This window comes from Mercenaria mercenaria, chromosome 9, assembly GCF_021730395.1.
Source record: "Mercenaria mercenaria strain notata chromosome 9, MADL_Memer_1, whole genome shotgun sequence".
NCBI classification, from domain to species: domain Eukaryota; kingdom Metazoa; phylum Mollusca; class Bivalvia; order Venerida; family Veneridae; genus Mercenaria; species Mercenaria mercenaria.
The window spans coordinates 50,675,926-50,690,394 of record NC_069369.1 but is presented as its reverse complement, the minus strand read 5'-3'; the positions used below and the strand labels follow the sequence as shown (position 1 = coordinate 50,690,394).

At 34.4% G+C, this 14,469-nt stretch overlaps 1 protein-coding gene across 4 annotated transcripts in view; it reads left to right on the top strand.

The window, feature by feature from the left end:
* Positions 1 to 7,835: 7,835 nt before the first annotated feature.
* The window catches only part of LOC123547113 (coiled-coil domain-containing protein 186-like), a 48,291-nt gene continuing 41,657 nt past the window's right edge, over positions 7,836 to 14,469 (top strand). Inside the window, exon 1 of one of the 4 annotated variants that reach the window (XM_053551381.1) lies at positions 7,836 to 7,920. The gene's annotated coding sequence lies outside the window, so the exon portion shown is untranslated. Of the gene's footprint in view, positions 7,921 to 12,561; positions 12,762 to 14,469 lie in introns of those variants that run through there. The other 3 variants (XM_053551380.1, XM_053551383.1, XM_053551382.1) reach the window with 3 other exon arrangements.

Sequence of the window (14,469 nt, the reverse complement as noted above, 5' to 3'; positions counted from 1 at the left end):
AGTTAGATTTCTTTTTGTTAAATGTTAACAAAATCACAACTATTTGAAAATAAAACATGTATTAAACAATGCTAGTTTTAGTCTTTTTTCAATTTCGTAATCGTTGGGATAGCATTGGCATCCATCTTTGGCCAACAAAGAAACAGAGTTGGCCCAACGTTGAACCAACCGTGATAGACGAAAAAATGCTGTTGGCCCAATGGAGGGCCAACGATGAGTGTAGGATATCAGTTGTTGGCCCAATGGAGAGCCAACGATGAGTGTAGGATACCAGTCATTTGGCCAAAGGTGTACCAACCATTGGGCCAACGTTGCGCCAATTAGCAAAATGGCGTTGGGCCAACGTTGGACCAACCATGATAGACGAAAAAATGCTGTTGGCCCAATGGAGGGCCGACGATGAGTGTAGGGTATCAGTTGTTGGCCCAATGGAGGGCCAACGATAAGTGTCGGATACCAGTCGTTGGGCCAACGGTGTACCAACTGTTGGGCCAACGTTGCGCCAATTAGCAAAATGGCGTTGGGCCAACGTCGGAAATCTTTGTTGGGCCAACGCATGTCTGCTATCTGCATCTTCCCTCTTATTGCGAGACATTGGCACTCCTGGCCAATGTCTGCCGCAGACTGTTAACCAAATTCAGATGCACACCCCAACCAAACTGCTTCGCCTCGCATGGGCTGCAAGGGAGAACGTATCGGTGGAACCTCCAAATGTAACAGTCTCAGGAAAATGTGCAGCCTCGACCGGAACTCGAACATCGGACCTTCGGTTTATCGTGCCAACGCTCTACCAATTTATTACATTTTATCAACAATAAAATTATTTAATTATTAGAATGAAACGCTCTTTTCTATTGGTCCTTGTTTTCACATGACATCATGCTGGTGATTTCCTTAACTCTTTTCTGATTGGTTAGTTTTGTACTTGTTTACAAATTACTACGCACTATAGTTACGAACTTTTTTCTCACCAAATATCTTCACAGTTGTCGACACGTCGTTGTAGCAGTCGGTTCTTGAAATTGTTATATTCACCGAGGGTCTTTACTGTGGCCCGCCATTAGAAAATAGTTTATAAAAAGTTTGGAGATTATTTACATCAATCATGTAAAAGAAGTGCAAGAGGTTTCATACAGGATTATTTGGACAATTAGACGGTGTATACATGTGTTTGTGTGGCTGTTTGCCTTCTGTGAACTTTATTTTATACTTTGTACGGAATCATGGCGGAGAATAGACGTTCTGAGAGACCAAAAGCTGATATGAACTACAGACATTTACACGAATATGGTAAAGGGTCTCCGTTGAAAATTGTAGAACTCCCATCGGAGCCCCAGGAAGATGCCATCGAACGCTCGCTAGATGAAAATTATCCTGCGTCTGGTGACCATGAGCAAAGCGATATTTCCGGTACTGTTTCATTTTCACTTTTGGCAGAAGAAGAAGAAAAAGTAAGGCTTCAAAAAAGGTTAGCACTCCTCAAAGAGAAGGAGAAACAATTACAAAAACACAAGGAGATTGAAGACTTACGACGGGAGGTCGAAGAGAAGGAAAAATCCGTGTCAAACTAGAGAAACATTTGAGCCCCGGTAGAAGTCGGGCTTCGACTAGTACGACTACGAGTGACGATATACAGACTGAGCAGGAGAAAAAGACGAACATAAAAGAGGCCATACGTCGTCCGAAACAAAGAAACAGAGTTACACAAAAGACAAAGGTAGGGAACATTTCACTATAGACACTTTGAGAAATATCCCGGGTCTTAAAAAACGAGCCAAAAAGGAACTCAAAAAATTAGGAGTGATAGACAATGACTCTGACAGTAGTTCTGAATCTTCCACAGATGATTCAGATACTGACTCCAGTTCTAGTTCTAGTGATTCAAGTAGTACTTCATCTCATTCTAGTTCTGATAATGCAAAGAAAAAGCAGAAGAAAAAGAGTAAAAAGAAAAATCTGGAATCAAATCAAAGTCGTCAGATTCTGTTAAGAATAAACAACAGTATCCACAAGCTCACTTACGATTTGATTTTGTTAGTCGTAGCATTGAATTTAATAAGTTAGAAATGAATTTATTTGTAGCCGGTGAATTAGAAATAATTTCTAGTGCAAAAATTTCAAAAAAAGAAAGAAATGGTAGATTAGAATTTTTAAAGCGTCTCATGTATTTGAGCAGTGCCTATGAGTTTTCAGTTATCAGAACTTTGTATGCTGCGGTCTTAAGGGAAATAGAACTGGGTCATAAAAAATGGGATAGTGAATTTCATTACGTAGAAAATGCTGTTTTGTCAAGATATAGGACAAAATTTAGATCTACAGATTCTTCAAGTTCAAGTAAGGTCAAGACTTCAGTAGGCAGTAGTTCTGATACTGAAAATTTATGGTTCTGCTCCAAATTTCAAAGGAATAAATGTGATCACAAAATGTCGCATATGTTAACTCATAAAGGGAAAATGAGACTTGCTAAACATATTTGTGCAACCTGCTGGCAGACAGATCATAAAGAGCTGAACCATCCAGAATGTTCTTCGGCCTGTCCACATTCCTCTGCCTGACATGCGCACTCACCTAAACCTATTGACAGCATAGTAGACACTTTTCTTCCTAAATATTGGTCACGAGCCCTAGAAAAAGGAGCCTTTAATTTTAAGAACAATTCAGATAGTAAACTTGCTTCACAAAACACCATCATCGTTGCAAAATTTGTAAGCAGTTAAAAATTCATTGGTGTATGACACACTAGAAAAATTAGAAATACATAAAATAGTTCAAGATTCTGGAAAATATAATTTTGAAAAATGTAAAATTCCTGTCAACACTAAAGTTAACACAGATTACATGAAACGCATGTTATATGATTATAAAGATAAATCAGTTTGTGATTTACTGAAATACGGCTTTCCAATAGGTTATTTGGGCCCCAAGTCTCAGTCTGACCAAATTAAAGTTAAAAATCATAAAGGAGCCAGAGAATTCCCAGAACAGATGATAAAGTATTTGGTTAAAGAAGCTTCTCATAAAGCCATCATAGGTCCTTTTAAAGAAAACCCTTTTGAAGAAGACATTCATATTTCTCCACTCAACACAGTACCAAAGTCAGATCCTTCTCAACGTAGAGTGATTTTAGATCTTAGTTTCCCAAAGGATGGTTCAGCTATTAATGATTATATAAGTAAAGATAGTTATTTGAATGAGGAAGTTCAACTTATATTCCCTAAAATAGATGATTTCATTTCCTTAATCAAAAATAAAGGTCAAGGTTGTCTCATGTACAAGCTAGATTTAAAAAGGGCTTACAGACAAATTAGTATATGTCCATCAAATTACAATTTAGTAGCATTTTCATGGAAAAATCACATATTTTGTGATACTGTACTTTCAATGGGTTTGAGATCAGCAGCACATATATGTCAAAGGGTAACTAATGCCTTTGCTTATATGATGTTTAGGTTGGGATTCGCAGTTTTAAATTATTTGGATGATTTTGCAGGTGCAGAGAGAAAGGTTATTGCTCCAATAGCATTCTCAGTTTTAAGGCAAATATTCCTAAATAGTGGTATAGAAGAGGCTTTAGATAAAGCCTGTACACCATCTACAATCATGGTTTTTTTAGGTATCTTGTTCAACAGTGAGGATATGATTATGCAGGTCACTCCTGAGAAATTAGTTGAAATTAAAATTATGATTAAAGAATGGTTACACAAGAAAAGTTCTACATTAAAAGAGATACAGAAGCTATTAGGGAAGTTAAATTTTGTAGGGGCTTGTGTACGCTCAAGTAGGATATTTATTAACAGAATTTTGAATTGGCTTAGAGAATGTTATCAGCTAAAGGGTAAATATTTCCCAATACCACAGGAGGTTAAAAAAGATCTAGTATGGTGGGAGAAATTTCTTCCCCTATATAATGGCATCTCTTTAATTGATTATGGAGAGTGGTCAAAGGCTGACGAGGTTTTTTCTTCAGATAGTTGTCTTTCCGGTTGTGGTGGTGTTTTTGGCTCTCATTTTTTTCATTGTGAGTATCCCAAATTCATATTAGAATTGGGAATACATATCAGTGGACTAGAACTGTTAGCAGTAATAGTGTGTTTAAAACTATGGTGTTCGAATTTGAAAGGTAAAAAGTAGTCATTTTTTTGTGATAATATGGCAGCTTGCATAGTTGTAAATACAGGCAAAGCAAAGTGTCAATTTTTGCAAAGATGCTTACGGGAAATTTGTTTCTTAGCTTCTATAAACGAATTTCAGTTGAAAGCATGTCACATTGAAGGTACGAAAAACCGTTTATCAGATTGTTTGTCTAGGTGGCATTTAGATCAGTCCTTTCAAGACGAATTCTACAAACTAACAGTTCATTCAGGGCCTTTAAGTGAAACAAAGGTTAATGAGGACAGTTTCAGATTTTCCCATGATTGGTAACATAGGAGCTGTTTCATTTTGTTTTCAGAGTTACAGTCATTGAGAAAGGACTTGAAAATGACTACAGCTTCAGCCTTTGCTCAAGGTACTAATAAGAATTTGAGAATTCAGTGGGAGACCTTTTTAATTTTTTGTTTGTTTTTTAATCTTACGTTCTTGCCGGCATCTACTGTCACTTTACAGTTATATGCACAGTTTTTAAGTAGAACTTTTAAATCAGTTGACAGCATACGCAATTATATTGCTGGAGTAAAGACTTTACATTTCATATTAGGAATGGAGATATCACATGTAAATACGTATTTACTAAATCTATCTTTAAAAGGCTTGACTAGATTAAAGCAACATACTGTTAAACGTGCAAAACCAGTCACCATTAAAATATTGACAGATATATATGGTATTTTTAATTTTAGTGAGCCAGCAGATACAGTGTATTGGTGTTTGTTTTTATTTGCATTTTTTCTGGTAGCTAGGAAATCTAATTTAGTACCTACTTCAAAACAAGACTTAATCAGTGGGCATTTTTTACATAAAGATAGCATTGAAGTTTTTGATGATCATTTACTTGTACATTTCAACTGGTCAAAAACAATTCAGTTTGGAGAAAGAAAGGTCATATCTCCTTTATTGAAGTTGCCTTCAGTGTTATGTCCAGTTACAGCTTACAACAATTTAAAACATTTACATTTGGAGAATAAGTGGGGAGCTGTTTTTTCATTACCAGGTGGTAAATGTATCACTTACCGTCTTTTCCAACAGAAGTTTAGGGAATGTATAACCAAAATTGATTTAGACTCTTCCCAGTTTTCCACTCATTCTTTTCGTAGAGGATTTGCGACATTAGCCTTTCAACGTAATGTGTTACCAGAACATATTCAATTATTAGGGGATTGGAAATCTGATGCCTATAAATGCTATTTGGAATTATCATGGGAAGAAAAATTGTCCATACTCAAGAATATGTTTTCCATGTAATTTCAAATTCTGGAATGGAATTCATAGCTTGTTCCCTTTCTTTTTTACAGGTTTACAAGTTATAATCCTATCTGATTCCATTGCCAAGCATGTGACAGGAATTCGCCATGCCAGTGTTAAGGCTTTTCCAGGGATAGGGATTACTCGCCTCACTGCCAGAATTAATAATGATTTATCATTAATTTCTACACCTTTCACCATAATACATGTTGGTACAAATGATATTTTAAATTATTCAGAAGGTCAGATAATGAGCGCATACAATGATTTGATCTCCTCTGTCCGTAATAACTCCAACACATATTTGGTACTTTCCAGTATTCTACCCAGGCCTTTAGATTATGATACAACTGGTCAGAAAGTGAAAGCAATTAACACTCAGTTAAAGGCATTATGTGCTGAAAGGCATTGTCAGTTTATTTCATTCTTTCGCCCTTTTTTCAAATTTGGTCAACCAGTCAGAGCTTTATTTGCAATTAGGGATGGTTTACACTTAAACTTAGAAGGCACACGTCGTCTTAGGCTTTTTTTCATCAATACAGTGGCTCACTTAATTAAGTAAAATTCAATTTTATAAAATTTGGTGATAGTCTGCCGGCTGGTTGCTACAAATGGTATTATTTTTAGAAAATTATTTAAGTTTATATATTGTGAAGTAGTGATAAGGTATCAGTCAGTTTATATAAATATTATATAAACATGATTTACATGTAAGAGTTCAACCTTTCTGAGGGTGGGTTTCCTGTATTAAAGAAATTATTCTTTCTTTTACAGTTAGGTCTTTAAAGGAGGTATGTGACTCCTGAGAAGAAATTCTGAAGTGACAGTGATATTTGATACTGTGCTAAGAATTCATTTTTTAGGGGGGGTCTTCTTAAAGGAAATAAAATTCCTTTGGAGAAAAGGGGGTCCATGTTAGGAGGTAAGTTACTCCTTATGGATCTTTCTATGTGTGGTAGTAAGTGATACCATCATAGAATTGGGTCAGTTATTTGGGTTGGTATAGTTATAACAGACAAGTTGAGTACAAATTTAAGAATTCATATAATGTGTTTTTTCACATGTATATATTTACAGATCTTGAAGTGTGTTTTGATGCCAGTATCTGTAAGTTTAGAATTTAGTTTTTGTCTTGTTGATAGACATTTTAAAAAAAAAAAAAAAAAAATTTCTTTTTTGCTTATGCTTTGCTTTCTTTGGGCTGGGAGTTGGCGTGTTAGATGCATTTGGTGCATCAAATGTGAATTGAAATTTGAATGAGCTGTTTCTTGAATTTACAGCTCTTTGTGTATTTTAAAATACTGCTATATGTGCTTGATTGTGGAACATAATATTTATTGTTCATTTTGTATTTGCTACAATATAAAGCGTGTCGTACATGATTATACATTAAATCATAATTACATAATTGAACCCGTCTTCTGTTTTCGGCTTAATGAGAATAATTTATTACATTTTATCAACAATAAAATTATTTAATTATTAGAATGAAACGCTCTTTTCTATTGGTCCTTGTTTTCACATGACATCATGCTGGTGATTTCCTTAACTCTTTTCTGATTGGTTAGTTTTGTACTTGTTTACAAATTACTACGCACTATAGTTACGAACTTTTTTCTCACCAAATATCTTCACAGTTGTCGACACGTCGTTGTAGCAGTCGGTTCTTGAAATTGCCACTCCCACCCACCCATATTATTTTCTTTCATTTATTTGCTTCATTATCATTTATTTTCTTCAGTACTTTTATTTGCTTCATTTGCATTTATTCGCTTCATTTTGTTACAACGCAAATTTTAGTTGCTTCATTATTTCATCTTTATTCATGTTTATTCATTATTCTTTTTTTTCCCCCCATTTTTTTTTTTTTTCCCATTTGTTCAGTTTGTTTCATGATTATGTATTCTTGTTATGTAATGTGTTAAATAATAAGATAGACAGTGGATATACTCAGAACTTGCAGTGTGGCGTGTTAGATGCATTTGGTGCATCAAATGTGAATTGAAATTTGAATGAGCTGTTTCTTGAATTTACAGCTCTTTGTGTATTTTAAAATACTGCTATATGTGCTTGATTGTGGAACATAATATTTATTGTTCATTTTGTATTTGCTACAATATAAAGCGTGTCGTACATGATTATACATTAAATCATAATTACATAATTGAACCCGTCTTCTGTTTTCGGCTTAATGAGAATAATTGAGCTACCGAGGCCACCCGCTACGAAAACCGCTACATTACCAAAAAATCAAGCACACGACCCTATCTTTTTTATTTGCTGAATTTTCTAAGTATATTCCGAAGTTCTGAAAAATCAGAGTTAATCAAATTCTACATTTTAGAAAAATTTTCGATCCAAACGTGCAGAATTACCTTAATGTAATTATTCATAAAATATGGAACCCGACAAAATATTGATCATGTGATCTGTCAAATTATGACGCCATTTTGTCATGTTGGCATCGGCTGTCAAATTAAAGTTTAATCAATATTTCCTCTTCAACGTTTATCTCTTCAGGTCAGATCAATAAACAGATTCATTTTAATTTCTTTTAATTAATTAAAGACGATGGATTGTTGCTACTTGAGTTTCTAATAAAAGAATAGAACACTATTGTAATATTTTTTCGCGATGTAGGTTTAGACCTTTTTTTGTTATGATAACAAGTTTTCGACATTCTGTGTCGCATTCCGCAATGAAGAAACTATGTGCAGTACATTTTAATTTTCTAGATTCCATGTTTTCCAAAAAACTCGGGAGTTGTACATATTTTGGAAGCGTAGGACGTCTTTTTTCCCCCTGATACTGTATATTGAGTGTTATTTACATCTTGGCAGTGGCTAGGTAGCCGGTTATATATATACATAACGTATATGTACATGTAAGGTCAAGGTAGCCGGTTTTGATAAACTGTATTATAAAGGATCATTATATTAGTTAAATAAATTACATTTCTTGTGATTTATTATTTATATTTTGTGACTTACTTGTTTATTTCGCCGTATTTACGCACTTATATCATATCTGTCGATACTTTGTTATGTTATCATGTCGTTTTTGTCACTGGCGTGTTTAAATGGCGCGTTTATAAATTCTTGAAATATCTTTTAATGATTTTTTGTAGTTTGTTATATATTGAAAAACATTTTTGATAGATGATGTCAACTGACGGCGATTCTTTAGCATTAGGTCATTAGTTATTATCTTTCGTATCTAGAATATTACGCTGCCTTAGATAAAGAGCTCATATGTTCAAACAAACAATTAGAACCAATCAAGATTATTGACTAATAACAAATTGGCGGAGAAATTTTGTAGTAGTTAATTAATTAAAGACGCACAATCATAGAGGTGCGAAAGTGATGATCACCTACAATTATCACTTAAACGGGCGCAGGAAAGGATCAAACGCCAGTATGTTCAGTTGAGCCTCATCATTTAATGTACATTGATGCTCTTTGTTTTGCCCTTTATTACTGTTTGTTTTGTTTTAAGAATGAATCACAGTATCTCATATATGTATCGAGTACGTTTTAACATAACAAATGGAAAATGTCGCTCGATATGATATGAGCGCTTGAATAAGAAATATACCGGTTAAACACAAATAATAACAGGGTTCGACACTAACGGTGTCCCGGGGGCCCGAGGATCCCAAATTTTGAGGAGGAACACCAACTTCTAAAAGCTGGGATTCCCGCTGGATACCTATTTTTTTTTCAATGATATCCAAAAAGTATAAGATAAATACCTGTTTGAAAAATATTTTAACCCTTTCCCACATCGATACGTTTATCACCGTATCTATCGATTACCAAATAGAAACGTATTGACCCATGTCTATCGGTTACCCGATAAAAACGTATAATACCGATTAACGGCCATTTGAACAGAATCGTTTTATCCCGTGTCTCATAATCAATCGCTTTATTTTCGTTTTTTTCCTAAAGAAACAAATTCCAGATGTTTACTAACTCAAAATAATGGGATTTCGTCATCATTATTTACGTACAAGATCATGTGGTTACTATTTAAATATATCGAGTACTTTGCAAAGAAAGAGACCGGGTTTTTTTCCTACATGTGCAAGACGCTACGTCATGAAAAATTACTGAGAAAACTGCTTGCAACTGGCCGGTTCGCGGGACTTGCCTCGTTCTAAAAATAACAACCATTTCACATCTAAGTATTTTTAAATGTGTTAGGTCATGAAGGTCACGCGTGATACATGCAGTTTTCCCCTGAACAACAATTTGTGTTTACGATGGCTTGGAATTTATGGCCTTACATAACGGGAAGTGTTAATCAAAACAGAAGGACCGCGGCTTCCAAATATTTTATGACACCCCAAGAGTTAATTGCAGCGGAAGTCACCCGTGATGTACCAATGTTTGATCATCAAAATATTACGTAATATTATCTAAAAATATTTTAATTTTTAGCACAAGAATACTGTAGTCGGTTACGAGTCTCGATCTCAGCGATCTTTTTGCACTTTCAGAAATTTTACGATCCGTTATTTTTGTAGTGTTATTCAGTTTGATGGTTGTTTTTTTTATATAAATACTTACCAATTCCGATTCGGAAGATAAGTCTATTAACTATAAATCAAACTTTCAAACATCAAAATGAAATTGTATATGAATTTCAATGTGAAAGTTATCCAAAACAGAATTTTATGCCTTAAAATATAATTCCCTTACTATAACACTTTATATCTTCAAACCTCAAAGAGAAACTACAATAAATTTTGTATCATCGGAAATATAAATGCCAGGTAATATTAAGATTTTATATTTTAAAATATATGAAGAGAAGTCAAAAATTTCAAGAATTTTTTTTTTTTAATACTAGATCTATTATTTTTAGTGGTTGTCACAATAGACTTGACAATGATTATATCTACCTTGTCTTGACATTGGCAAACATGTAAATTGATATCAGTTTGGATACATTCTTCTGTAGTAGTTAAGGTGTCAGCCACTCAATACAGAGGTTGCGGGTTCGAATCCCACTGGGTTACGACCGTAACTTCTCATAAGACACCTGTTGTGATTGTTTTTATATATCATATTATGAGGGATCCCAAAGCCTGAGGAGGACCCCCAGATTTAAAAAGTAGAGATTCCTTTGGGAACCTTGTTCAAATAAGTTAGTGTCTAACCCTGAATAAATAATGAATTACAAGAAATGTAATTCATTAAACTAATATTATGATTCTTTATAATACAGTTTATTAAATCCGGCTACCTTGACTTACATGTTCATATACGATATCTATATATAGAGCCGGCTACCTAGCCACTGCCTTACATCTTTGTATACCTTGATCTTTGGGCCGTAATAATATGAATTAAGGCACCGCCTAGCAAATACGGATTTATCATTTATATATCTACTCACGAAGAAATATTCAACACTCAAAAGAAAGTGAAACTTCGCTGTAAACAGTTTACATTTAGTGTCATAATACCTCTTACAGCGAATATCATACTTTGCAAAATTTACGGGAAGCCGTGACGGTGACATCATTCACCGCGTTCTCGCACAGGCTTTAGGACTTTTTTTGTTTGTTTGCACTCCATGAAGAAACTTGACGGCCTTTACACTTCCTTACTGTTTTAAAAGTACGTGTTTTTCAGTTGCATGTACAGTTTTCATTACGAAAAAGAAGTGAAAGAATCATGTTGTCGCAGTTTACGAATTTCTGTGACTGATTCGGGGTGCTCGGGTGTTCATGCAGACAACCAGTCTGCAGTGTGTACATAAACCAGAACCGGAAAACATTGAAAAAATTGCCTCAGTATATATGCAAACAATAAAGACGAATAACTCTACGGACGTTACCGTCTTGGGGATTTTCATCCCGGCGCTTTGCGCCATGAATAAATCCCCTATTAGCTGCGCTATCCTGGCCCCACTTGTGAAGTATCTTCTGAATAAGTCTCAAAACTTGTTTATTTTTAAAGTCTGGTATGAACTCTTGAGTGCGCACTTATTAAAAGTTAATATTAACTGGAACAACTGATACGGGGACTGGAATGCGGCATTTATCTTAGTTTATCCTGTCATCCAATCGAAGCGTATGCTGTAGGTTATTCTGCCATTATCCACACGATTACGCCATACAGTTTAAATCGTCCTTTCAGTGAGGGTCTGGGAAAGCATCTGTTGCATTTTTGTTGAAAACAAAAGTTCTGCCATGAAATTATTGCCTGCATCTGTTTTTGAATGCAAGATATCTGCATTAATGTTACATTTCGCCCTGTGAAAATGGCTAAATCTGGGCTTGTTTTACCCTGAGAGAAAGATGTTGTTTTTTTACATGCTATTTGCCTTCTTGATTCAGAGTATTTAGAACCAAAAAATTAGGACATATTTTGATAAAATTTGCAAGTCGAAGCTGTAAATGTTCCCTGAAAATATTTTGGATATAATGCTTGTTCATCCCATTTAAGCATGTTAAACTTAGGTATTTTTTCTGAGTTTTATCTAAAAGTTTGAGTAAGCAGTGTTTCCACTAAATGTAATTCGTTGTCGCCTTTTGTTTAAATTTTTGATATTATCATTGTTATTAAATTTAAATACACGGTATTTTTCACACATCAGATTTACGATTAAATTAATTGTTGGAGTTTAAACAACAATCTGCTTTGAGTCATTCTCTACGTGCAAAAAGAATGTTTCTATATGTAGAAATCTGACATTCTAAACAATAATTATAATTATGGCTCTACAAGAGTAAGAAGAAAAGTGTCAGCTTTCTGTTGACATTTTATTTATTCAAACCCAACAAAAATCGGTCCTTTGATACTAAAGGTCTAGGTAGCCAGCTGTATATAATATTATACATATTGATGATATCGTATATCTATATTGTATGTAAGTCGAGGTAGCCGGCTCTTTGATAAACTGTATTATAATAATATAAAGGATCATTATATTAGTTTAATAAATTACATTTCTTGTGATTTATTATTTAACTATTTGTGATTTACCTGTTTATTTCGTTGTATTTAATTTAAAATTTACATTCTTCTTGCATTTTTACCAATATCTAACTTTAATTTTATCATTTTTCAGTGTAATATATATATACGTTCTATGCCAAACTTGGTGGAAATGAAAACAGGGCGTCCGCTGCCTATCGCATTTGGAGCCACTGGCTCCAATTTTGACTAAAGTGGCTCCAAAAAATCTTGAGTGGCGAAACATTATGGCTCCACATATATTTTCATTTTTTCCCCACGTTATTGTGTATTTGATCCAGAAGCCTGGTTCCCGTTTCGCACCTCTCGGATATTCTCCCGGGTAGATAAAACGGTTAGCACGTAATCAGCTGACGCATGTTTTGACAGGTGTGTATATTACATAATGTTGTGACATGTGTGTGCGAGTTAACTGGAGCGGGGAAGACGGATGCGATCAATTATTAAAGAAAGCACGTTTTCAATGGGTATGTTCGAAGTATCCGTTGATGTTTATTTTAATTGATCCAATTATCGATGACCAAACCAATTTTATTGATCAATGAGCGGGCGGCGACCCATTTGTTTTGAATGGATGTTTCCACGCTGTTTTCCCGACGATTTTTTCGGTTAAGTTTTTGCATGCAAGTACATACAGCCATCAATGAAAGGCATATAGCTTTGAAACTTATTTCTTCTTTTTCTAGGTCAATTACCAACCTCTCTGGGTCAAGTCCCATAACTCTGACATGTATTTTGAGCAAATTATGCCCCCTTTTGGACTTAGAAAATTTTGGTTAAAGTTTTACATGCAAGTTACTATCTCCAAAACTAATGCAGATATTGATTTGAAACTTCACATGTGTCTTCGGGGTTATAAAACTAGTTGATAGCAGCAAGTCCAATAACTCTGACTTTCCTTTTGGCCAAATTATGCCCCCTTTTGGACTTAGAAAATTCTGGTTAAAGTTTTGCGTGCAAGTACATACAACTATTTCTAAAAGGCATAATATAGATTTGAAACTTATTTTTTCTTTTTCTAGATCAATTACCAACCTCACTGGGTCAAGACCCATAACTCTGACATGTATTTTGAGCAAATTATACCCCTTTTAGACTTAGAAAATTTTGGTTAAAGTTTTACATGCAAGTTACCATCTCCAAAACTAATGCAGATATTGATTTGAAACTTCACATGTGTCTTCGGGGTTATAAAACTAGTTGATAGCAGCAAGTCCCATAACTCTGACTTTCATTTTGGCCAAATTATGCTCTCTTTTGGACTTAGAAAATTCTGGTTAAAGTTTTGCGTGCAAGTACATACAACTATTTCTAAAAGGCATATAGATTTAAAATTTCTTTTTTCTTTTTCTAGATCAATTACCAACCTCACTGGGTCAAGTCCCATAACTCTGACATGTTTTTTGAGCAAATTATGCCCCCTTTTAGACTTTGAAAATTCTGGTTAAAGTTTTACATGCAAGTTTCTATCTCCAAAACTAATGCAGATATTGAATTGAAACTTCTCATGTGCCTTCGGGGTTATAAAACTAGTTGATAGCAGCAAGTCCCATAACTGATATGCATTTTGGTCAAATTATTCCCACTTTTGAACTTAAAACTCTTTTGATATTTAACTTTTTTGGGTAATATTTTCCTGCTTCTGGGTCAATATTTCAAATAGTCGAGCTTGGCTGTCTTACGGACAGCTCTTGTTATATTTCTTTTAGCAAAATAATGTTAAATTTACATGAAATTAAAATTGTATAAGGAAAAAATCAACAACAAACACTCGATCTTTTATGGAATGTAACATTAATATTAAATTTTAGCGTAGACAATTAGCGCGAAGAGTAGTTTCCCTTTACCAAAATGGCGAAAATCGTAAATAAATTTATTTTGAAGTTGAAAAATTGTGTATACCTGTGGCAACTACAAATATACGCCCTCACGATTTGGGGGTGGTCCCGGAGGTCATAAATCTGCACATTTTACATGAGTATCAACGGTATGTTCAGTAATATGATGAAAGTATAATGACATTTATTGAAAATGTTTTCAGATTTGCACTAGAAGAAACTTGCTATGAATTCATATG